General features: G+C 32.7%; 1 non-coding gene across 1 annotated transcript; it reads right to left on the reverse strand.

The window, feature by feature from the left end:
• Positions 1 to 1,552: 1,552 nt before the first annotated feature.
• Positions 1,553 to 1,653, reverse strand: LOC117086545. Its single transcript, XR_004438440.1, has one exon. It is a non-coding gene; the product is annotated as a small nucleolar RNA U13 (small nucleolar RNA).
• Between the last annotated feature and the right edge of the window lie 23,952 nt (positions 1,654 to 25,605).

Below are 25,605 nucleotides of genomic sequence, written 5' to 3' on the forward strand. Positions count from 1 at the left end.
TTTTTTTTTTTTTTTTACTTTCTGATAAATTCCCTCTCATTGCCTTTCTGTTACTACCGAGATTCTTTATCACTATTTGGAGATCTCCCTAGGATACTTCCTTTTAGAGCAGTACAGATTCTGGCGGTCAGTGTTCTCTTTAATTTGCAACCTCTGCGATAGTCACAAAAACTGCTAATTAGAAGCAACTGAAAATAGTCTGACTCACAGATGCAGCTGGGTTGAGCTGAGTGGGAGGGTAGCTTAGATAATCGTTTGCTAACATCTTAATTTACTTTTAATCAAGAAAGCAAAATCTTATGTTTAATTTACATTTGTTTTTCCCCTTAATTATTTGTTATACCAAATTTTCACGTGTTTAGAACTAAACCTTGTAGAGTTATATAAAAAGTTATATGTTGTTTAACCTTACTGCATTTTCCATTCCTACAATAATGAATTACTTTAATAAATACGGCTTCAGAATCTTCAAGGATCAAAATCATTGTCTATTGTAAAAGCAGTAATAATTGTAAGTGCTGCAAAAATGTTAAAGAAAAATAACTTCAAAGAGTAGGGTTATTAATTTATTATATAATTGTCCCTCAAATAGAATATGACAATGTTATACTTAAAACAAGAAAGTTTTTATCTTCTATGCCTTCCTTTCCATGGTAATTTTACATGCATAAGATTTTAACTCCAAGTACCAATCAGGCAATTTTAAGTAACTGTTAAATTTGTACTGTGGACTAAAATATGTATAACAAAATTATAAGAAGACTATCACACTGGCTAGATATACATTTTAAAAATATGAACAATTTTAGGTTATATATAATGTTTTCATCTTGAATATTACATGAATTCATATGGTACTTTTATAAGACATATTTGAGGAATTGATCTCATCTTATAATACTTATTTACATATTATTTTAGCTTTCAAACTTCTACAAATGACTATTTCAAATATCTATGGTTCATTTTATAAAGAGAGCATAATAAATTGGATTGAAAAACAAATCTTGTAAGTTTACTCAGTTTCACCTTGGAAGTCCATACTGGGAATGTTTCTGGTGAAAATGTTATTGAGAATACTCAGTGGTTACCCAAATAGATCAAACCATAAGCTTATATTTACCTTCATGGATTCACCATTATCATGAGTTTGGTCCTGATGGCTTAGGATCTTGATCTCTTCAGTATCACAGAGTGGATTGAAAATAAAGAAGCTAGTTCATATTGACAAAAGGCTTAATGCATCAACGTAAAACCAAGAATATCAATATATTAACTTAAAATAAATTTATTTTAAAAGTAAATAAAGAGCTGAATTGTCTATGAAACTGTCAGACACATTTTTTTCCCTGAATAAGTGGCCTGGTAAAACACAATTACCAAAATGCTTTTTAAGTAAATTATTAGCAAAGGAAGTAATATATATTATTAAAGGGATAGCCTCTGCAATATTTATATATCATGATTTAGATAGTTCAATTTTGTATCAGTGTCATATTGGAGAAGTATATTTCAATGAAAAACAAACATCAAAAACTTTTTTTTTTCCTCAGGTCAGACCGGTAATGTGCCGACATCCTAAGGTTTGAGAGTAGTACATCTCACACATGTGCATGAACACCCAATCATCGTGCTCAGGAACTACAAAAAGATCAATCAAAAACATTTTTAAAAATTAAAATGGGTTCTTGCTTTAAGATTGTTATGCTAGGGGAAAATATAGCTTATAGCAATATTTCTGAAAACCTTTAAAAAGGCTCTGCTCATGCCTTCAGGCTTTTAGAGTCTAAAAAATTAGAAGATCAAGAGGTTTACGTCCTCCCCAGGGCGAAGAGTCCTGGAGTATAGAGTTCCCTGAAAAATAGTTTTAGCTCTGCTACCACTGCATTTTATTATTAATGTGATAATATGGATGTTGGCACTACTGCTGTTGCTGACGATGATGGTGATGAAATGATGCTGATGATATTGATAATAACAATGCTGAAAACCATCCACCCTGGCTCTTGTTATCTCTCTATCTGCTTCTTTTCCTATTTTGTATGCATGTGTGTTCTTTTCACTCTATATATTTTCTTCCTATTCTTAAAATACATTTTTGTTGTTCTCTACCTACTTTCCCTGTAATCATATATGTGAATACACACACACACACACACACACAAACATACAACACATACACACACATATGACTAAAGAGACTTAAGATTTGTTTTCCATTTTCAGAAAACTCAGGACCTGAAGGTTTAAAATATTGCCATATTTCCACAAATGAACAGAAGCACTTCCAGAATTCAAATCTTGACTATCTTTCTGTAAATGTGTGATTCTCAAATACCATAATATCATGCATCTTCAAAGTCCAAGAATAGCTTTATTTCATTAATATTTATCTATTGTTTTTACCAACTCAACTTTATGACCTTGCAGTCCATTAACCTGAATAGATTAGGTTATCCAAACCCTCACTCTGGTATCACTCTTTTTTGAACTCTGAGTATTTCTGAGTGTAAGTAGGCAAGCATCCTGCTGATTTAGCATCAACACTTCATTATTGATATCCCTACTCTGAATTTATATTTTACCTATATGTTGTTGCCTTCTCTGTACCAGTCTTTTCAGACAAATCAAAGACACTCGTTCCAAAACCATATTTAAAGTGGCCGTGTCCCAGCTACTTCTGTCTGGATCTTCCTCAAAACTTGTACTTATATGCCTTTATCAGTAAGGATTGTCAGGACAGAGAAACCGCAGAGTGCATGGAATGATTTGGACAGAATCTATATGATTATAATCATATAATATGTATATGTATCTATTAGTATATACATATACACACATATCTGTGTGTATATATGTCATATATAATTATATATATAAATGAACTATAATGGGGAATAAAAGTAACATAGTAATGAGGGAATGGGAGTAAGAAGTAAAGAGAACTTTTCAAAATAAAAGAATGGAAGGTATAAGAAGCAGCCATGCTTCTAGGGGCAATGCAGAATACTTATGAAATAGCTTCTCTCCCGACCCTTGAGGGCTGAGTTTCAGACCTTGTTGGAGAGAAAATCATTGCTGCTCACTGGATGGCGGGGGATTTGATGAGGTTCCATGTCTGGGAACTTTCTGTCTTGTTAAAAATTTACTGCCCAGAGCTTTCTAGAAATCTAGTTAGAGTGATGGGGAATCAGATGACTTGTATTTTATTATTATTATTTGTTTACTTCTTTATTACCATCCATATAACTTGACACAATTTAATCTTGAGTTCTATTCCTAGCTATGAGTAACTCATGTCATATATCATCACTCGTTGACAGCCATACAAATTTAACAAATTATAAAAACGATGATTGAATTAAAAAGAACCGATTGGAAGCATTTGAAAGCACTGAAGTACCAGAACTTGAGGAAAAAGACTATAAACACATGTATCAAATTTGCATTTGAAGCAGCCTTTCCCCCTGAGATTATTTGCTGATTTTATCTTCAGGTTGTAGAGGCTGAGGAGTGAGTGTAGCCCAGAGTTTGTGTTGTTTTCACTGAGCTGGGAAAACAGACTTTAGAGTTCATGGATAGCAAGTATCCAGGAATGAAGAGGCCAGAATGGCAGATAAATGGAATCCTGGAAACTGAGCTAGGCCTTTTGTATATGGCTCTCCTATGAGAAATTTATCAATTCCTTAATTGTACCTTTCCAGAGCAAAAGGTCAAAATGACAAAGCAACAAAATCTGGTCAACAGATGAAAACTACACTAAAGTTTTGGCAGTCTCAGAGTGCTAGGATGGAAATAGATATAAGTGAAAGCCTAAGAAGGAGCTCACACACCCAAGTCGCCCAGATTTATAGTTGATAGTCCTAAAGGAGTATGCTCTAAGAGAAAGGACAAATAAGACATAGAAGAGCCTTCACAAAACTTAGAGTAAAACTTCAAGTATTTGTAATCTCCGCTGGAGTGAAGTGTTTTGTGTATATGCTATCTGTGTGTAGGAACCAAAGTCTTCTCAGAAGGACGATGATATGATCCAGAGACTACACAACTTTCACCAAAAGTATTCAACATTCTGCCAAGCACACCAGCAAACAGGATTAAATGAAGACAAATCTTAAAAGACACAAATACTCAAATATAAACCAGATATAAATAACTATGATTAAATTATAAAAAAAATCTGTTAAGCCTCTACAACCTGAAATATATTTGCGTATTTATGTATATTTATATGTATATATTTATATATTTTATATATATAAAATACTAAAAAATAGAAATTCTAGAACTGTAAAATTTGCAAGTCACTTGAATTACATTAATAATTCACTACAACGAAAGGGAAAATGATGGCCTTTCCAAGAATTATATTGGAATAATATACCATATGGAAAAAAAAAGATTACTTCTAATTCACATCACGTACAAATTCAATTCTAGATGGATCATAAACAAACAAAAATATAAAAGGTGAAACAATAAATTATCTTCAGTTTTTACATACAGATGACATTTGGATAGGTTAATATTTCCTCAACAGAACATAATTATTTGCCATGAGGAAAAGGACTTATAAATTAGACTTTTAAAAAATTTTTAAAAATCTGTTCATCAAAAGATAATTTCAAAAGTAGAAATCCAAAGACCATGACAAGATATTTGCAGTACAAATAACCAAAAGGAGACATATAAAATTTGTAAAGAATAACTACAAACCAATAATGAAAATATAGAACATCAAGGATCAAAACAAAAGGAATAAATGAGTTGCACAGTCACTTTTTAGATGTTATTCAAAAGTAACCTTTGGAAAATATACTCAAAACATTTACTCATCAGAGGAACACAAATAAGTCACAGCGACATATTATTATAACAGTATTTGAATGGCTAAAATTAAATAAAAACGGAATACCAAGTGTTAGTAGGAATATACAGTAACAGAAACTCTCATATACTTATGGTGAAAGCATACATTTTTATAACACTTTGAAATTCTTTAGTAGTATCCACCAACATATGTATACTTATGACTCATCAATTGAATTCCTAGATATATACCCAGAGAAATATCTTTATATACGTTACCAAAGATAAGAATATTTAAAGAAGCAATATTCATAGCACCCAAAGTATAAATGATCAAAATTACCACAACACTAAAATGATAAAGCGAGATGGATACATAAGTTATAATTATTCTCACTATCGAATAGTATACAGCAAGAAGAAATAACAACCTGTGACTATGTAAGACACAGGTAAATCTCATAGATCTTGATTAGTTAACATATTTACAAATAGAATATTGCACACTGATGACATTCAAAAACAAGCAGAGTCTATTACGGTGGTAGATGCCAGAATACTGATTACAGTTCTGGGAGGCCTAGTGACTGAGTAGGGGCATAGGGGAAGATTCTGGAGGCATAATATTTTTCATCTTGATATAGTGGATTCTTCCACAATATTATTTTTAAAAGTACAAGTGGTATTTGATGCTTACTATTTGTTCATTTTAATATATAGATGTTATATTTCAATTGAAATATAAGTATAAAATTCCTTTATGCATATGTCTGTGTGTATATATATATGTATAAAATTCCTTTACATATACATAGAGAGAGAGAGAGGAAGGGGCGGGGAGAGAGAGAGAGTCTTGTTCTGTCGCCCAGGTTGGAGTGCAGTGGCACAATCACAGTTCATTGCAGACTTGACTTCCCTGGCTCAAGCAATCCTCCCAGCTCAGTCTCCCTGTTGCTGAAACTGTAAGTGTTCATCACCACACCCAGATTACTGTTTTTGTAATTTTTGTAGAGATGGGTTTTTGCCTTATCTAATTTCTTAAGAAAAGATTGATATTAAATATTAGAATGAGCATACAGACTTCTGTGTTTTGCAATACATGTGAAAGTTAAACTCTTTGAGTATTTGGGAGTATATTTGTGGTAGAATACAAATCACTATATTCCCAAGGTGACTTCTTTTTTCTTAGCATATTTATGATGTTATTTAATTTATCAAATTTTATGTGTCTGAAAGTCATGTCTATGGAAAAATTTTAAGAATACCAATATGGATGTTTAGTTCCCCTATGAAAATCCATCATTAAAAGTTAAATTGAAATAAAACAGAAATGAATAATGTAGAGAAATTGTTCTTAGTTATTTCACATTCAGTATTTCATGTTGCTAGGAAATTTTTTTTTAATAATTAAGATTTTTCTATTAATCTTTGATTAAAAATATATATGCTATGATAAAGTAATGATGGAATTTGAAAATCACTGATTTCAAAGGACAAGGTACAGCTGAACTTTGAGAGGAATTGGAAGACAATGTACTACATTGGAAACAAAATAAAATTTACTTATTTATTTTGAGACAAAGTCTCACTCTGTTGGCCAGGCTGGAGTGGCACATTCAGAGCTCACTGTAACCTTCTCCATTCCAGGTCAAATAATCCTCCCACCTCAGCCTCCAGCGTAGCTGGGACTACGGGCATGTACCAATATGCCTGGCTAATTTGTCTATGTGTATATATATATATATTTGTATTTTTTGTAGAGACACATTTTCACCATGTTGCCCAGGCTAATCTCGAACTCCTGGACTCAAGCGATCTGCTCGCACCAGCCTCCCAACGTGTTGGGACAGGCATGAGCCACCGTGCCCAGTGAAAATATATTAACATTTTCTATTTTTTCCTCTTGATCTTGTCCTAAAAAGTAAATAAAGAGCTAATAGTCTGCATTGTTAGCTATGTACAGACTCATATGCTTTATTATCTGGGCTTGGACTTTATTTATTTATTTATTTATTTTTTGTTGTTAAGTACCAAATGGTAAATAAAAGGTGTACACAATGTACCTGTCCCTTAGGTTGATAGAACAATTTCAGATGACTCCTCTCTTAGTTAGAAGGTTACATTATTTACTTAATAGTTGCTTGACAGGTACAACTGGCAAGGGACAGGTTTTCTCAAAAATTGTTTGGAGTATAATGTAACATACAGTAGCAGAGTCAGTTGAGGTTTCAAATTGATGTGTTATAATACGTAGGTACATTTTTATCTGGTGTTATCATTTATTATCAATCAACTAAATTTGTAAAATGTTAATTTTTTATCAAAATGTAAAAATCAAGCATTCAAAAAGAAATGAAAATAATTTGGATTGTTCTGTTGATGCTGACTGGTGCTTTAGTATTTTATAATTATACTTTAAAACATTCTTTTTATCAAGAATAAAATCACATTCAATCTTCTACTTACCTCCAGGTTGGGTTCATGCTTTTCAGGAATTGCTAATGTTTGCAACTAATGCTGGCTCTTCTTCCTCCTCCTCCTCCTCCTCCTCCTCTTCTTCTTCTTCTTCTTCTTCTTCTTTTTTTTTTTTTTTTTTTTTTTAGGTGGGGTTTCACTCTTGTCACCCAGGCTGGCGTGCAGCGGCATGATCTTGGCCCACTGCAACCTCCACCCCCTGGGTTCAAGCGTTTCTCCTGCCTCAGCCTCCTGAGTAGCTTGGATTTCAGGCACCTGCCACCTCTTCTGGCTAATTTTTGTAGTTTTTAGTAGAGACGGGGTTTCACCATCTTGGCCAGGCTGATCTTGAACTTCTGACCTCAGGTGATCCACCTGCCTCAGTCTCTCAACATGCTGGGATTACAGGCATGAGCCACCACACCTGGCCAGCTAATTCTTACTGAGTACTTATTGTATGCTGGGGATTTTGCGTGTATTAACTTCTATGTGGTGCTCTTCACGGTCCAGTCATTCTTTGTATTACAGAAAGACAAGCTATCAGCTGTACCATTATCCTTTCAATTGCCCGAAATTGTTCACAAGAAGCATGTCAGCTTGTCAAAGCTCACAGCACCACTTGTTAGTACTAGTATGAGACATAGGTGTATGTGTAACTTACAGCTTATTCTTTATTAAACTGTACGAGTGCTAATGGTGTTTATTTCACACTGAACATTTTCCCTTGCTTTGTTGTGATGAATACAAACGGGAAGATAAACACATGTTAAAAGAGAGATTTTTTTAAAATGGTAGACTAAAACTTACCTTAATCAATTGGAAAATTTTCTAACCAAGGGAATGCTAAACTTAAAGGATTTCAAATGGAAGGTTTTGTTTTTGCTTAAACTCTAGCCAAATAACAAGCACATTATACAATCACAATAATTAAAATTCTAGTGGAAGTCCTTTATAATGTTTTATGTTTCCCATTATTTTTATTTGTTGTTATAAAATCAACATATTGAAGTTTAGTCACTCTAAAATTTAATTAATGAAAACAATTGTTGCAATGGTGTTTTCCTTTTTCTAATTAGAGATAAACATGCCATAGGTTTCTAACACTAGTTTCCCAGTTGCCTTATAATTGAAATTCAAGATAGTGATTTTAAAACATATATATCACATGGATTTCTTAGTAACTAAAAGAAATCATTACAACGCCATTATGAATTATTTGCTAGTTCTAGTTGGAAGGCATTTGAAAATGTCAATTATTAGCTCATCAATAATTACTTTTGCTTATATTTTTTATCCTCAGGTATCTCTCAATATGTCTACTGTTTAAAAATTAAAATCACTGTAAAACCATTACTATTAAAATGACTATCCTCCTCAAATTAATCTGATAATTCAATGAAATTTTAAAACCTTCAAATGGTATATTTGATAGAATTTGGCAAGCTGATTACACATGTTTAAGAATGTCATCATAGGAATATATAAAAACATGCAAAAATAAAAAATACATAGGAAGTACTTTTACATGGTGCAACATAGCAAACTTTAAAGCTATAAAAATTCATAAATTATACTACTGAGGCAGGTAAGAGAACATGATTATGAGTAGAATAAAGAGAGTGATTTCATATTTTATATGTTTATGTGTCAGTTTTCCTTTCTTATAACTGGAGAATGTATTTGCATGTTGTTTGTACAACTTGAAATTTAAAAGAAATAGTGCTATTTGCTAACATTTCTGAGAGCTTGCTGTGTGGCAGGAATTATTCTTGGTGTTTGCAAAGGTCTTGACTCATTGAATTCTCACAAAAACCTTATTGCCTCTACGCTTCAGAAGGGAAAATCAATGCTAGAAAAATGAACTGCCCAAAGTTGCACAGCATGAAAGTGTCAGAACTGAGACTTGAGTCAGGCTGACTGGCTACGTTTGCTACACTGTTAAGCATTACACAACACTGTTACTCTACACAGAGTTTACGTGAGCTGAGAAGGCATAATACCCAGCATATATTATGAATATAATTAAACCAAGTTACAGAAAAAGATTTATGAATATGTTAACGTTTGCAAAAATAGGGTACACATGCCCACACACACACTACATATATGGAGACAATTCCCAATGAATCTACAATAATTTAAAATAATCTAATATATAATAAACTGCTAATAGAAACCCAGGCTGACGTGACTAGGTTCTCTCCTCTTGTTACTACAAAGCAGGCTATGCTGTCATCTTGAGGTATCAGCTAGGCTGAGTTCTCATCAGGAGGGTTGGGGGAAGAATCTCATTGGAAACTCATTCAGATTGTTGGGAGAGTTCATTTCTTTATAGTTGTAGGACAAAGGACTTCATTTGCTTGTTGACAGCTGCAGCCCTCAGCTGCTAGATGCCACTTGCCCTCATTTCCATGTGTTCCATTCTGCCAGAAATGGAGAATTTCTCATAGCTCAAATCTCACTCATGATTTGAATATATCTTACTTCACTTTCTCTATTTGCTAAATGTATATTTAGAGGGCTCATGTGACTGCATCTGCATCACCCCAGTATTCTCCTTGTGTTAAGGTCAGCTGATATGGGATCTTAATTATATCTTCGAAATCCATTCCCATCAGGAAAGTCAGCACACAATGGTTACCAGAGCTTCAGCTGATCTTAGAGGAAACATCAACACTAGTCATTCCACGAACAATAGCATCAGTGACTGCTTCCCTAACATAAATCACTTTTTTGGCCCAAACTTCTCATTCGCTTTTGAGTGGTTAACTACTCTTAGTGCAAAATTTGGGGGCTCCCTTATAAGTTAGCATATATCACCTAACTAAATCAGACAGTGGAAACTTGATCTTGGCATTCAAAGCATAGTATGGCCTCCCTAGCTATATTGCCAGAATATATTCATTTCTCATACATGTACAAATTACATACCCCATTTAACTTGGACCTATGGCTATTTGCTGCCTCCAAGTATTAATCAAGCAATGTCATCTTCCTTGAATGCACTTTCTCCCACATGGAAATATTTATTTTCTACAGTCCAGTTGTAAGTGCCACCACTCTTCAGTGACATCATCATTTTGCCTTCATTGAGAGTAATAATTTTATAATTGCTTTGTTTTGCCTTTTGTGATAACACTGATATTTCATAGATTAGGTTTTGTTTGTTTCTCTTTCTCCCAGCTTGATCTCAGTTTTTCATGGCACTTGGATGTTTCTCTAATAAATCCGAGAAAAGTGTTTGTGAGAATGCAATAGAGGCATAACAAATGAATTTTTAATAAATATATAAGTGATTTAATTGAATTCTGAAATATAATAAAGTTTTTGCTTTATAGGTGGAAAGATTAGATTTAAAATAAAAATAAAGTTAAGGTTATTTTAATAAAGCATTATTTCACTCATTTTTATTATTAAAGAATAGTTAAATATATATTGGACATGTTATTAAAGAACAGTTAAATGTATTTCAGACATACTATTATGGGATAATTTCACATGCATCAGGTGTAACATCCCTAAATTATTTTAAGAAAACCAGTTCTTACCAAGTGAAACTTACTAGTTTCAATACATTCTAGTTTAATCTACTTTTAGTCACTTTTCTTAACAGCAGAAACTAGTATAAAATCAACAAATTTAAATGTATTTTCATCTTACATTAGAGTTGCCATACATAGCAAATAAAAATACAAGACAAACAGTTAAATTTGAAATTTAGATACACCGTGAATAATGGTTTACTATAGGTATCTCCGTTATATATACTTACAGGTAAAATCTTCATTGTTTACATTAAATTCCAATTTAGCTAATGTTCTGTATTTTATCTGACATTCCAATACTTACAGCACACTTTTATCTTGAGATTTTAAAAAATCTCCCCCACCTTTGTTTTTGTTTTTGTTTACTTTTTTAAGATTCACAAAAACAAAAGTTTAAGTATTTAAGGTAATAATGTGTTTTTAATAGTTATGGCATTCTGCATATAATTAAGCCAGTTGCTTTTTAAATTGTAAATATTCCCAGAGGCAACAATATAGAAGTTCACATAGTTTTGCAGTCATTTTAAAATGCTGATGATACATATTTATGTGCATGGAATCTGCAGAAAGTTGAAAGATACTATGAGGTATTCTGAAACTTTCAATACAAATAGTACATACTGCTAAGCACACATTATCTAGAAACACTAAAAGTCACTCATGTGCTATGCTGTTCGAGCAATAGTATCATTCACATCTAGCATTTCCCAAACAGATTGAAGACACTGGAGCTCCATGCTTGCCTTTCCTGTGAATGGAAGTGGAGACTGAGGAGGGCAAGTTCACATCAGCCAGCTGAACTCAGGAAATGCAGAACTTAATCGTGGTGTGGCAGATATTAGCATTCTGACATTCAGACATAACCTTTCAGAGCTTAAAGTGACCCACTTTTCAAAAACATAAAATAGGAACAACTTCAAATGGATCTTTCTAAGGCCTGCATGAGAATATATATGTGAAAATTTCATTAAAATGCACCTTATTATGAATGTTATTTTAATGCAGTAGTGGTTCATTTGCTATTTAGTTGAAATATAACCTCTAATAATTGATTTTAAAATGTTTTTCATGCAAACTGGTACTGGGTATTTAATTTTAACTGTTATCAAGTAATAGTTTGGAAAAATACAGTATTTATTACTAATGCAGATGCAAACATCCTATAGAAATTATTACTTTGCTACTGACCAAGAGTTTATTAAGAGAAATACGCTAGCTTGAGATAAATGAATTAGCAGAAAATTTGTATTGTACTATAACCAATTGCATATCCACTGTGTATATTGTTTTTAAAATTAATAGACTCTTTTTTCAAAGTGATGTAATATTTACAGACAAATTGAACAGAAAATACAGAGTTCCAATATACTCCGGATCCCTGCTCCTTTAAACTCCTTTTATAATAACACCTTCCATTAGTGTGATATATTAGTTATAATTGATGAACCGATATTAATACGTTATTATTAATGAAAGTCTGCAGTTTATATTAGGGTTATTTTTGGTATTATACTGTTGTATGAGTTTTGTCAATTATAGTGTCATATATCCACCATTACTGGATAATGCAGAATAGTTTTACTGTTCTAAATATCCTTTGGGCTCTTCCTATTCACTTTTCTCTCCCTGCCCTTTATTTTTACATCTCTATAGCTTGCCCTTTTCCTGAATGTAATATTGTTGGAATCATGCAGTCTGCAGCCCTTTCAAACTGGCGTCTTTCACTGAGCAATATGCATTTAATGCTCTTTCATGTATTTGCATGGTTTTATAGCTGAAAATATTGCATTGTAAGGATATTCCACAGTTTGTTTATTCATCCATTCAAGGACATCTTGGTTGATTCCAAGTGTGTCATATGCGAATAAAACTACTATAGACACTTATGTGCAGGTTCTTGTGTTCGAAGGTGAGTTGTACATTCAAATCTTGTGTCCACTCATTAATTGCATTGTCTGTTTTCTTTTTGTTGTTTTTTAAAGGTCTTTTGTATTTTTTTGATAAATATCCTTTATCAAATATGTACTTGTAAATATTTTCCCTCACTTTGTGGCTTGTCATTTCATTCTCTGATCAGTGTCTTGCAGAGCATACATTTTTATTCTAATTTAATGTGTCAATTATGTGGGTCTTTGCATTTCCATAAAAACTTTATTATCAGTTTCTCAAAATTCACCAAGTAACTTGTGATTGCATTCAATCTATAGATCAAATGGTGAAGAACTGAGATCTTAACGCTACTGAAATTTTCTATTCCTGAATATTTGGTATCTTTCTATTATTTAGAAAAGATTTCTTCAACTTATTTCGATAGAGCTTTACACTTTTCATCAAAAATAACTTGAAAATGTTTTGTTAAAGTCTAAGTTGTTTGTTTTTCATGCTAATATAAATAATGTTCTGCTTTAATAATATTTCAATTGTTTATTGCTGATATATAGTAAATCAACTGACTTTTGTATGTGAAAATTTTATTCTGCAACTTTGCTATAACTGCATATTAGTACTAGGAGGTTTATTTCCAATTGTTTGGGACTTTATAAATAGACAATCATGTCATCTGTCAGCTGTTTTATTTCTTGCTTCCCAATCTTTACCTTTTATTTTCATGACTTGATTGTGGCATTAGCTAGAAATGATGAGTGGACATCCTTGCCTCAGTTCCAATCTTAAAGGGAAAACATCCAGTTTCTCACCATTAGGTATGTTCCTGTAGGTTTCTTGTGGATGTTCTTTATCAAGTTGAGTAAGTTTCTCTTTATTCCAAGTTTGCTGAGATGTTTTGTTTTTAATCATATATATGGGTATTGGATTTTCTCAAATGCCTTTTCTGCATCTATTTGATATACTCATGTAATTTTTCCTCTTTAGCCTGTTGATGTTATGGGTTAAATTAATTGGTGTTCAAATGCTGAAACAGCCTTGCATACCTGGAATTATGTATATTTGTTTTTAAATTTTTATTAGTTGAATTTTGCGAACTACTTTAATAATTAATGTTCATTATACAGTCTGGAGTCCCTGCCCCAGATGGTTCCAGTTGAATTTAATACTCCTTTATTTAGCAAAAAAAAAAAAAAAAAAGAAATCATTGAGTATTTAAAATATGAAGCATGATAGTAGTTACTAGTAAAGTGTTGGTAAGTAAGAAATTGTACTGAAAATTTTTCTGGACTTTTTGTGATGTGTAGGAGAGAGAAGACGAACTAAAATTTCTACAATGCTGTGAAAGTATTTTGAATAGTACATAGATATCTTCAGAGACAAATGAGGCTCCCAGAGGTTGAGCTTAAATTGAGCCTTGAGGCACATTTCTGAGGTAAATGATATGCTATAAGGAAGAAATAAGACACAAATATTTAGATGTGATAGCACATCCCCATTTAGTAAGAACATACCTTAAAGTGTGAAAGGAGTTAAGAAAACATAAAAATGAAAAGAGATGAGAATATACTGATGGTGGAGTAATGGAACAGATCTTAAAGATAGATGTATCTCTCTAGTTTATGCATTATACATTTTTTGAAAACTAAAAAAAAGAGCTACTAAGCATTAAGGTGGTAAGCAAAATGTTCATACATGTAATTAAGACATACTAACTTAAAAATAGACATAGCCTCCAACCCAGCGATCCCATTACTGGCTATATACCCCAAATAAAACAAATTGTTCTACCAAAAAGACACATGCATGCCTATGTCCATCACAGCACCACTCATAATAGCAAAGACATGAAACCAACCTAGGTGGCCATTAATGGTGGATTTAATAAAGAAAATGTAGTTACATACATACCATAGATTACTACACAACCATACAAAAATAATAAAGTCATGTCCTTTGCAGCAACACTGATGCAGCTAAAGGCCATTATCCTAAACAAATTGATGCAGGAACAGAAAACCAAATACCACACATTCTCACTTATAAGTAGGAGCTAAATGTTGGGTACTCATGGACTTAAAGATGGCAACAATAGCAGTTGGGGGCTACTAGAGTTGGGAGAGAGGGAGGAAGGCAAGAAGGGTGAAAATATAACTATTGGGTACTATGCTCAGTACCTGGGTGATGGCATCATTCGTACCCCAAACCTTATCATCATGCAATATACTCAAGGAAAAAAAGTCATGTGTTCCTACTGAATCTAAAATGAAGGTTGAAAAAACTATATATATTACCTTAGAAAAAATGTACAAGATGGATTTTGATTCTTCACCCTAGACGAATCGACACTGCTCCAAGGTACACATATGACTTCAATAAAATCAATGGTAGATTAAATTTGGCCTCTACCTCAGTACTAGGCACTGGAAAAAATTCAAAGTACTAATATAAATGATAATTATCTTTGAAAAGTTCATAATCCTTTTAAAATTAATGAATAAATACAAACAAGTACTATATAAATACAGAGCCTGAATATGTAGAAAATAAAATAATCCAAGGTTGGCCAAAAGCACTACAGTGTGTTGGAAGATAGCAAGAGACAAAGAATAGAATACAAGAAATAAGAAAAAAGAGGGAAACCCAGAGAGTAAGATTGTCCAAACCTGAAAAACTAAATGTTTAAGATGGTGGCCCGAGGAATTCTATGTTCATTTATTTACCTATCTGTTCAATCAATCTCTAATTCAGTTAACATTTATTTTGCAAGTATCCTGAAGACAGCTACTTAGCTAGGTGTTAGAAATTTAAAAATTCAGGCCTGGCGCGGTGGCTTGAGCCTGTAATCCCAGCACTTTGAGAGGCCGAGGCGGGCGGATCACGAGGTCAGGAGATCGAGACCATCCTGGCTAACACGGTGAAACCCCGTCTCTACTAAAAAATACAAAAAAGAAACCTAGCCGGGCGAGATGGCGGGCGCCTGTAGTCCCAGCTACTCGGGAGGCTGAGGCAGGAGAATGGCGTGAACCCGGGAGGCGGAGCTTGCAGTGAGCTGAGATCCGGCCACTGCACTCCAGCCTGGGCGACAGAGCGAGACTCCGTCTCAAAAAAAAAAAAAAAGAAAGAAAGAAATTTAAAAATTCATAAGTACATACTTCTAAAATAAAGGTTCAGTGACAAAGCTACTAATCATTAATCAGGAAAAAATATTAACACACAATGATACTCATTACAACAGCATAAATAAAGCACCAAACAGCTCCAAAGAAGAACTTGGGAAAGTTATTATACTTTATTAAGAATATCAGTGGCAACTGGGTGCATTGACTCACACTTGTAATTCCAGCACTTTGGGAGGCTACAGTGGATGAATTATGAGGTCAGGAGTTCAAGACCAGCCTGGCCAATATGGTGAAACCCCATTTTTACCAAAAACACAAAAAATTAGCTGTGTGTGGTGGTGGGCACCTGTAGTTCCAGCTACTTGGGAGGCTGAGGTGGGAGGAGTACTTGAACCCAGGAGGTAGAGCTTACAGTGAGCCAAGATCGCACCACTGCACTCCAGCCCAGGCAACAGAGTGAGACTCCATCTAAAAAAAAATAGTGTGAGCCAATAGTGTATAATAAATATCTTTCTATATAACGACATAGCTATTTATCCATGTCTATCTATACCTTATTAGTTAGATTATCTACAAACCCTAACACAATCGGGATGCAGATTCCCTAATTTCCCTTTCCTATCTTCCTTCATTTCCTCAGATCTATAAATGATGACATATTCAGGATGTTCCAGGAGAGAAATTAGAAGACTCAACTTATATAGAATGGTTTATATACCAACATAACTACAAGACATAATTTATTTTCAAATTTATTAGGATCAAGAATCTAGGAATTGTGTGTGGATATTTTGAAGTGACTAGATAGAGAATGAAACAGTTTTATATTAGAATAAATATATTCGACTCGCAGAAATTTATGAATATATATGTTAGCTTGAGAAATTAAGAGTGGTTTTAACTGCTGTTTCATTTCATGGACTTTACTGGAAATCATTAGTGACTCATTAAACATGAAGTTTAAATTCTGGAAATATCATAAGATATAAAGAAATATATAAAGAATCAAAATGTTGGAGTTGATGGATCATATGTGATACATTTACTTCCTAACTACGTCCCTGAGAGAACCCAGAGAATACTGTTTTCTATAACATTGAAAAATACATTCATGAATAGAACTCCAATCATGAAATTCCTTGAAACTGCCCTATTTGTTGCATAGGAAATGTTACCAGTGAAATTTATTCACTATTTTGATTCAATTGATTAATTTTTCCCTGGAATCACAAACAAAACAATTTTATGTACCTTGATTGCATAACTGTATGTGATGAATGTCTTAGAACAATACACTCATATTGTGTCAATGTCAAATGGCTGCTTTTGATGTTGTACTATATGTAAGATGTAACTAGCTGGGGAAACTATCTAAAGAATACACGGACTTCACTATATTAATTCTAAATCCCTCCAAAATTACAAATTTTGAAACTGAGTGAATTACCATAGAATAATTTCTCAGGCCTACAGAGCCTTTTATAAATAATTTATCAACTGACCCTCCGAAGCTTCTCCTACTTGCTGGTAAATTACAGTAGAATTTTGTGTTCTCAGGAATTAGTGTTAACTCTGAGAGTGTTGCCAAACATCCCCCAAAATGTACTTTGCCCAGTGAACATTCTGAAAAGTGGTTGTAAGTGTCATTAAGGAAAACCATAAGGAAATTGTGCTTATGAAGTTATCTCAGGATGCTTCCAAAATAGAACCCAGCCTCACTTACTTTAAAGGAACTCCGTATCTGTGAACTGACTCAGGAGTGGGAATTTTATCAAGGGCCACTTAAGGGAATCTAAGTTTGTCTCTAGACTTAGAAGGTTCCCAATTATCCCCTATACCCCAGTTGAGTGGATCAAAGAAAATGTTAGTGACACTTAGTGAGTCCATGGCATAATACTGTCAGTGGGCCAGCACCAAAGATTCCTAAACTTGACATTTCCATTGGCACAGCTTATCGACTGTTAGGGTAATCAAGACAACAGTATTTTAGCAATATTTAAATCATTAAACTTTGAATAAAACAGATTACTCTGCATTGTGTGGTTGGGCCTTATCCAATAAGTTGAAAACCTTAAGAATATAAAACTGATCTCCCTGAAAGAAGATATTCTGCTATCAGACTGCCTTAGGACTTGAGGTTCTGCATTAGCTTCTGCTAGAGTTCCAGTCTGCCAGCCTACTGTTCAGATTTTGCACTTTGTATAATACAAGGCAATTTCTTAATATAAATCTATTTAGATAGGTAGGTAGGTAGATAGATACATACATAGATACATAGACACATAGACACATAGATACATAGATACATAAATGCATAGATAGATACATAGATAACCTACAGGTCATATTTGACAGGCTTCCAAATTAACTGCCTGGGAAAGGTCCTAGGATTCATGGCTTACATCCTGTCCCTGAGTAACGAATTTTATCATGAATCCTTCAAATCTTATCGTGAGTTCCTCACAGTAGTGTTGACATTCATTAATATGTAACCTACTGACATTTTAAAAAGCAATAATTTGTTACTGAATCATACATTTTTGTTCATTTGTTTTTGAATTATGAAATTTTACTGATTGTCTTGCATGAGAACATTTTATTTTAGCCTCCATAGCCAATAATTGTAGCCTCTGCATCATACCCTCCAATAAAATAGGACAACTCCAATATGAGGAATCCCCTTTCCTTTTTCTACGCTTTTTAAATAAAAGCATTCCAACTTGTAACAGGCTTTGAAACATGACAAACTTTGTTGGTGTGTTTTCTTTGGTCAGTCCCCCTATGGCTTCCAATAAACTTTTATCAACATATGAATATGTGTGATATGTTTGTGTTTCTATCTATTCTCCTATTGGTTCTCTTTTTTTCTGGACGATCCTGATTGGTCCAGTCTAATCATAAAAGCTCTTAATAACAGAGGTCTTTCTCCAGCTGTTGGCAAAGGAAATGAACAAAAGTGGAGGTCAAAAAGATTTAAAGTGTGAGAAGGACTTGATCCACTCCTGCTGGCTTTAAAGAAATATGAGAGAACTAAGAGCAATAAAATATGGCAAGGCTCTAAAAATTGCCAACAATTTATTTCTCATAAATTTAAAAAATGTAATACAGGAGGTAATCCAGATATCACAGTAAAATGTCTACAGTTCTAATTGTCTGAGATGTATTGAGGTACAACACATACTCCAATAAGGAGAGCTAAATTGATTACGTCATAGCCTTACTTACACAAAGTTGAATTTGGCTCATTGAAGACAAAGTTAGAGCTTTGTGAGAATGCTGTCCCTCAAGCTTGGGATGCTGTCCTATGGGGTAAAGCATACATTTTGAATGAGTCATCTTTATATTGTTCCAAATATCCCAAAAGTAGGATATTAAGGTATTAATATCAAAACATATGCAGGAGCAGAACAATTCACGCATATATACTAAAGGTCTACTTGCAAATATTTGATTGCTATACCTGCAATTTTTCAGTTCCTTTCACGAAAAACTGTACTACTGTTCCATTTAGAAAGCACAACACACCAATTTTAGTTATCATTCAAATAAGGAAAACAGGAAATTTATTATTATTTTAGCTGGGTACATGGATTCTTATTATCAAGAGGAAACAGCATTATAACTACCCAGTATATTCACTGAAGCTGATACCTGGAATTCAAGTTATCCTCTGGGCTATATCATCACACTGTGTATCTATTAGTAAAATTAATAGAAAATTACACTTTAAACTATTGGCATGACTACAAAAATTCATGAGTTTTAGTCCAACAAGTAGAGTACCCTTACCCTTGGGGTTGCTGAATAAAGACAAGGATAAATGGAGGGGGTAGTGTAAGGAGGAAATTATGAATATAAATTATTGCTTTGAGGCTCATTCAAGAAACAAAACATGTAGGAGCTAGTTCATAATATTATTTTATTTATTATGTACATATTTGTATTTATTTATCAAATTTCTTGTTTCCCTCTCTTTTTCCTCTATAATTTTATTCAAGCTTTGTAGGTTGTTATTAAAATAATTCTTTCTACTTTACAGTGTTACAGAATTGTGACTGAACATGGGGAGGAATGAAGATTAACTAGAGACAAAGATATAGTGACCACTGGAATATTATCTCTTTAATTTAGGAAGAAGTGCAAGTACATTTCATTTTTATGAAGGAAAATTTTATTATAGTAGGCAAGAACATATATTTGTTGCTATTATCATTTTTGTATGATTTATTATATCCATGGATGTTGAGTATTCAAAGAGGTAGAGCTGAGTTTTCACAGAAGTAAAGTGTATTCTACAGATTGTTTACTCAATATCTATTCCACTGCCCTTCAACTTTGTCTTCCAGGGAAGTTGTATTTCTCAGGTTCTCTTGTGACTAAGAATGTAGATATGGACTAAGCCAAGCAGTAGTCCCAACATAAAATGTGAAATAAATAAATTAGCAACTTGGAACACTGGATGTGAATTTGGAGATGTATATTTCTTTTAAGCATATTGCTAGAGCTATTTGTGTCCTCTGAGTCAATTCTGGTGAAGGGTGAATGTTTGGTCTATAGCATCTTATGTTCCAGAAGGAATAGTGTGGCAATAGTGGGTTTTCTTTCAGTAGAGTCTTGTGGGATGGAAGAGTATTTTCCTTAGCTGTACTCGTATTGACACTGTAGAATTGATATCTGATTTTCTATTCATAGGCTACTTAAACTAATTACATGCTTTCTGCTAAATCTATTAAGAATAGGTATGGTTATCTGGAACTCAGAATCTAAACATCATATGGTGAAAAGATTTTCTATATAATAATAATCAAAACAATTCTCATTCCAGAAACATTAAAGGGTGAAGAGACTTTCAGAATAACTGTGATTTATGCATACTTTCCTCTTTTTGTTGACTTACAAATTTATTTATCTTCATGCAACCCTTTAGTCTTTCCCATGAATTAAATTCACCTGTCAGCCAATTTCCAAAAAGCAATCACATAGCAGCAATTCATTTTTACCATTGGATTCAGGCCATAGAGTAATCACAGGAGTAATTTCTTTCATTTTTCTAAACAATTATAGCGGTTCTTGCTAGAACTGTTACAGTTAAAGGTCACTCATTATTTGTTATAATGGTTCTCTTTCAGAGGTATATTTCTCAGTCATTTTAATTTACTTGAAATTTACAACTGATAGATATGTCTGGTTATGTGGTTTTATTGGAAAATTACACAAAATATTTTCATAGGATGTAAAAAAAAAATCTGTCCTGAAGAATAGCATTTAGTACGTATCAGTTCATGAGAATTTGTGCTTTTTTTGTATTTGAAAACTATATATTGTAATGAAAAATAAGTAAAAATGCAGTTCTACTGATTTTAAGTAATCCCAGCACGTTGGGAAGCCTAAGTGGGCAGATGACGAGGTCAGGAGTTCGAGACCAGCCTTACCAACCTGATGAAACCCCGTCTCAACTAAAAATGCAAAAATTAGCCTGGAGTGGTGGTGCATATCTGTAATCCAAGGTATTCAGGAGGCTAAGGCAGAAGAATTGCTTGAACCCAGGAGGCGGAGGTTGCAGTGAGCCAAGATTGCACCATTGCAGTCTAGCCTGGGCAATAGAGCAAGACCCAGTCTCAGACAAACAAACAAACAAAAAAACACGGGCTTGAAGACCCTTTCAATTTTTTCTCTAAAGAGTATGTAGATCTATGTTATAATTTTCATACATTTTTAGAAGAATTAACCAGTTTATATGAGCCTTGAAATTTATTTTTTAAATGTATTTTAGTAACAGATAAAATTATTTTAATATATATTAGTCATTTTCAATTATCTATTTCTTTCATTTTAAAGTTGAAACTTTAGAAAAACATTATCAAAATACTCAAAATTATTTGTATAAAATTATATTCAACATCCTTGTATCGTATTTAATGTCTTCTCCATCAAGATTGATGTTTCTGAATTCATTTTTATGTTAGTATTTTGTTCTCTTTCTCTCTCATCACTCCAGTAGCTAGAAGTTTAAAAAGTTGTTTTACATTTTCAAAAAAATCTACTTTTTGTCTTTTGATTTCCTCAATTCTAAGTTTTCTTGGTTTATATTTGTTTAGTTTTATTTTTGTAAGTTCTTTTTATTTTTTACTTTGCTATTCATTTTTAAGTATTTAAAATGGTAGCAAGATTTGCAACTTTTATTTTTTTAATACAGGCATTTTTGGAAACAAATTTTTTCTAAGTACAATTTTAACTGTAATGCACATGATTTTGGACTTTTTCATTTGTTGTTTGTTTTATTTTGATAACTGCATTATAATTATTCAGTTCAAATATTTTCTTATATGAGGTTCTATTGACTGTTGAGTTTCATAGATGTTAAGAAGTATATTCATTAATTTATTGCCATTTTGAATAAAATATTTTGGAACTTTTCCCATTATATTCTGGTTAGTATTTTAAAACTTAATTTCACTAAGTGACTAAGAAGCATACTTTAAACAACCTTAATCCTTTAATATTGGTTGAAGCTATCTTTAAGGGTCACAATAAGGTCAATTTATGTAATTTTTCAATATTATCTTAACAATAGTTTATTTTTTTGTTAGATGCTATGTTCTATATGTGTTTACTAAGTCATTTGTTAATTTTGGTTTTCAGATCTTCTGTATCAACATTGAGAGTCTCTTCTTATTTTAAAAAATCATCCATTGAGGGAATTGTTTTCAAATCTTCTACTATGGGCTGGGTGTGGTGGCTCATGCCTGTAATCCCAGTACTTTGGTAGGCTGATGTGGGAGGATGGCTAGATCATGGGAGGTGGAGGTTGGAGTGAGCTGTGATCATACCACTGCACTCCAGCCTAGGCAACAGAGTCAGGCTGTCTCAAAAAAAAAAAAAAAAAAAAAAAAAAAAAAAAAAAAAACAACAACAACAAAAAAAACTTACACTGCCTATGATTTTTCACATTGCATCAGTTTCCAGCAAGTAGATTAATTGCACTGTAAAAATGGGTCACAAGTTATTTGATCAAATCAAATTCTGATTCAGAAGTTCTAAACAAAAAGGAAGATGACAAAGTCAAACTAAAAAAGGGATTTAGAAAATTGTATTTTGTTTTCTTTCTTTTTTTTTTAACTTCAGAGTAGATTCAGTCTGCATCAAGGCTGAATTACTTCAAAGACTTTTCATAAGTGATGTCAAGTAATTTCAAATGAATTGAAGCTGCCAGGTTCAAGAGAGATATTGAAGGTATCAGGACCCTAAGGACACTGGAAACTTCAGTAGTTTAAAATGAATTTAAAGTATATTAACATCAAACACTGAGAAATGCAGGTTAGCAATAGCATTAGAGGAAGACTTTGGGAATACTACTCTAGGCGTTCCTTATGAGATATTAGTTGTCACTGAAAAGCTACTTATAGCCTATATAAATGTATTTTCAAACTTTTAGAAATCCAGATTCTACATTTCTTAGAAATTCAATTCTGGATTGACTGGCGGTGGTTAAGTTTCCCTGCTTTAGCTGTACTTGTTTCTGAGAAATCATCCACAAATCAATGCATCAACATTGAAGTTTGCTTGTGTATTTTTATGCTGCCCAGACATTCTAGTAATTTATAACACAACAAACTAAATTACCCTGGGAATTGTAGCTTTGCTTACTCGTTCTTCAATGTGAAAATTAGAGTAAAAGTTATGTTACATCCCAATTTTTAAGCAAAATTCTTAGTAACAGAATATCCAGTTTACATTAAAACAATGCAGTAAAGCTGGCTGAACAATATTTTAACCTGGAAAAAAATAAAAAACAAAACATAAAAATAAAAATAATAGAAAAAATGAGTATTATGCGATACTATTGAAGAGTTTTGTTGTCATTTTTCCCTTTCCTACTCCCTGTTGGGAAAAGTGTTGTGTGACTTCTTTCTTTTTTTTTTTTGTTTTTGTTTTTGTTTTGAAACAGGGTTTATTCTATAGCCCAAACTGAGTGCAATGGCTCAATCTCAGCTCACTGCAACCTCTGCTTCCCAGGCTCAAGCCATCCTCCCCCTACAGTCTCCCAAGTAGCTGGGACCAAAGGTGCACACCACAACACCTGGCTAATTTTTGTATTTTTTGTAGAGATGGTGATTTTGCCCTATTTGCCAAGCTGATCTCAAACTTCTGACCGCAAGTAATCTGCCTGCCTCAGTCTCTCAAAGAGCCGGGATTACAGGTATGAGTCACTGGGCCCAGCCTCTGGATATATTTTAACCAATATTTGAAATTGTTTTCTAGACTGACGCTTACAAATTCTTTAAAATTAAGTAAGTAAAAAATTGGTAGATCCATGACTATACCTCCTGTATTTGGGATAAACTACAGAGAGATAGTTTTTCCAATGCCAATATTAAGTAACCAAGGTTTTGAAGTTTTCTAGTGGAGCTACAGGAGGTCATGCCAAGTAGTGGAGAAAAGACTTAAAGACCTTCTTTATTTCAATGTCAAATAATTGAAACTTCTTAAAAACTAGGATCTAATATAACTTTCATCCTAGTTTTCACATTAAAGAATGAATAATCAAAGCTGTAATTCCCAGGACAAATCCCAGATAATTTAGAATCCACTAGCTACCATTATAAGGAAAACATAATTTTTGGTTTTCATTGAATAGAATTATCCATCTTTCCTATAATAGAAGACTTTTGACCAACAGGATCAGGAACTGCAGGAGGCTGGTTAGTCAAAAAAGGTAAATAGGACATGGAGACATAAAAAAACTAATATGGATATAATTAAACACTTTTTTCTTTCAATTTTAAAAGAGTATTAATTTGCCAAACAATTAATATAATTCAAAGGCTTTTTGTTATCTTTGTTGTTGTTTTTTACTGAGTCTTTTCTTTTTACTGATTTTTCTGTGGAACATATTTACATTAACATAACTGTGATGAATCACTTATTTCCATTTTTAGAGTTCTTTTAAGATTTTGAGCTTAAAACATTTATTAACACAGATATAGAATATTTTTTTAAAATAGGATGATTTAAAAAATTTTATTCTGGATTTTGTTTTCCAATCATTTTTCCCATACTTGATTTGATAGATAGCATGATTATTAGAAAGTTCAATGTCTTGAATCTTCACAACATTTAGTTTTAATTGTAAAAGTTCTTTTTATTTTTTCACTTGAATTCCAACTATTTATCAAAAATTTTATTTAAATTTATATAATAGAAATTTAAATCCAACAATATTTGGGGTCAAATACAAATAGTTTTCATTACACCTCCAACTCAATTGGTGCAAGTAGCTCAGACCATGCTGGAAAATAAACTCATTAATTTTTGTTGTAAAGGAGAGGAGAAACTGGTATATTTCAATTAAGTGAAGTTTATTTAAAAGATCTTATACTTATCATTAATCTGTCCTAAAATATGATCTTTCTCTATTGCATTGTGCCTTTGTGGAAGTCAGTATTATCAAATAAAAATAAGTTCTAATTTAATATGCTTATAGGTGCACTTTAAATATATTTTAAAAATTTCTTTCCAAAACAATTTGAAGTGTATATAAGGAAAAAATAAATACCATATTTGACAACCTAAGCACTTTTTTATGCAAATTATAATCTGTTTCAGAAATCATTTCTACAAGAAAATGAAATCTTAAAAGCTCTGCAATACAGATGTACATTTTATTTAAAAAAAGGAAAACAGAGAAACCAATGAAAAGAAAGGGTTTTTAAGAGCTACTGCAGAGTAAAAACTTAATATATTAATTCTTTCAGAAGTAATTTTTGTTGTAAAGGAAAGGAAGAGCTGGTACA

This window comes from Trachypithecus francoisi, unplaced genomic scaffold, assembly GCF_009764315.1.
Source record: "Trachypithecus francoisi isolate TF-2019V2 unplaced genomic scaffold, Tfra_2.0 Lachesis_group1, whole genome shotgun sequence".
NCBI lineage: Eukaryota > Metazoa > Chordata > Mammalia > Primates > Cercopithecidae > Trachypithecus > Trachypithecus francoisi.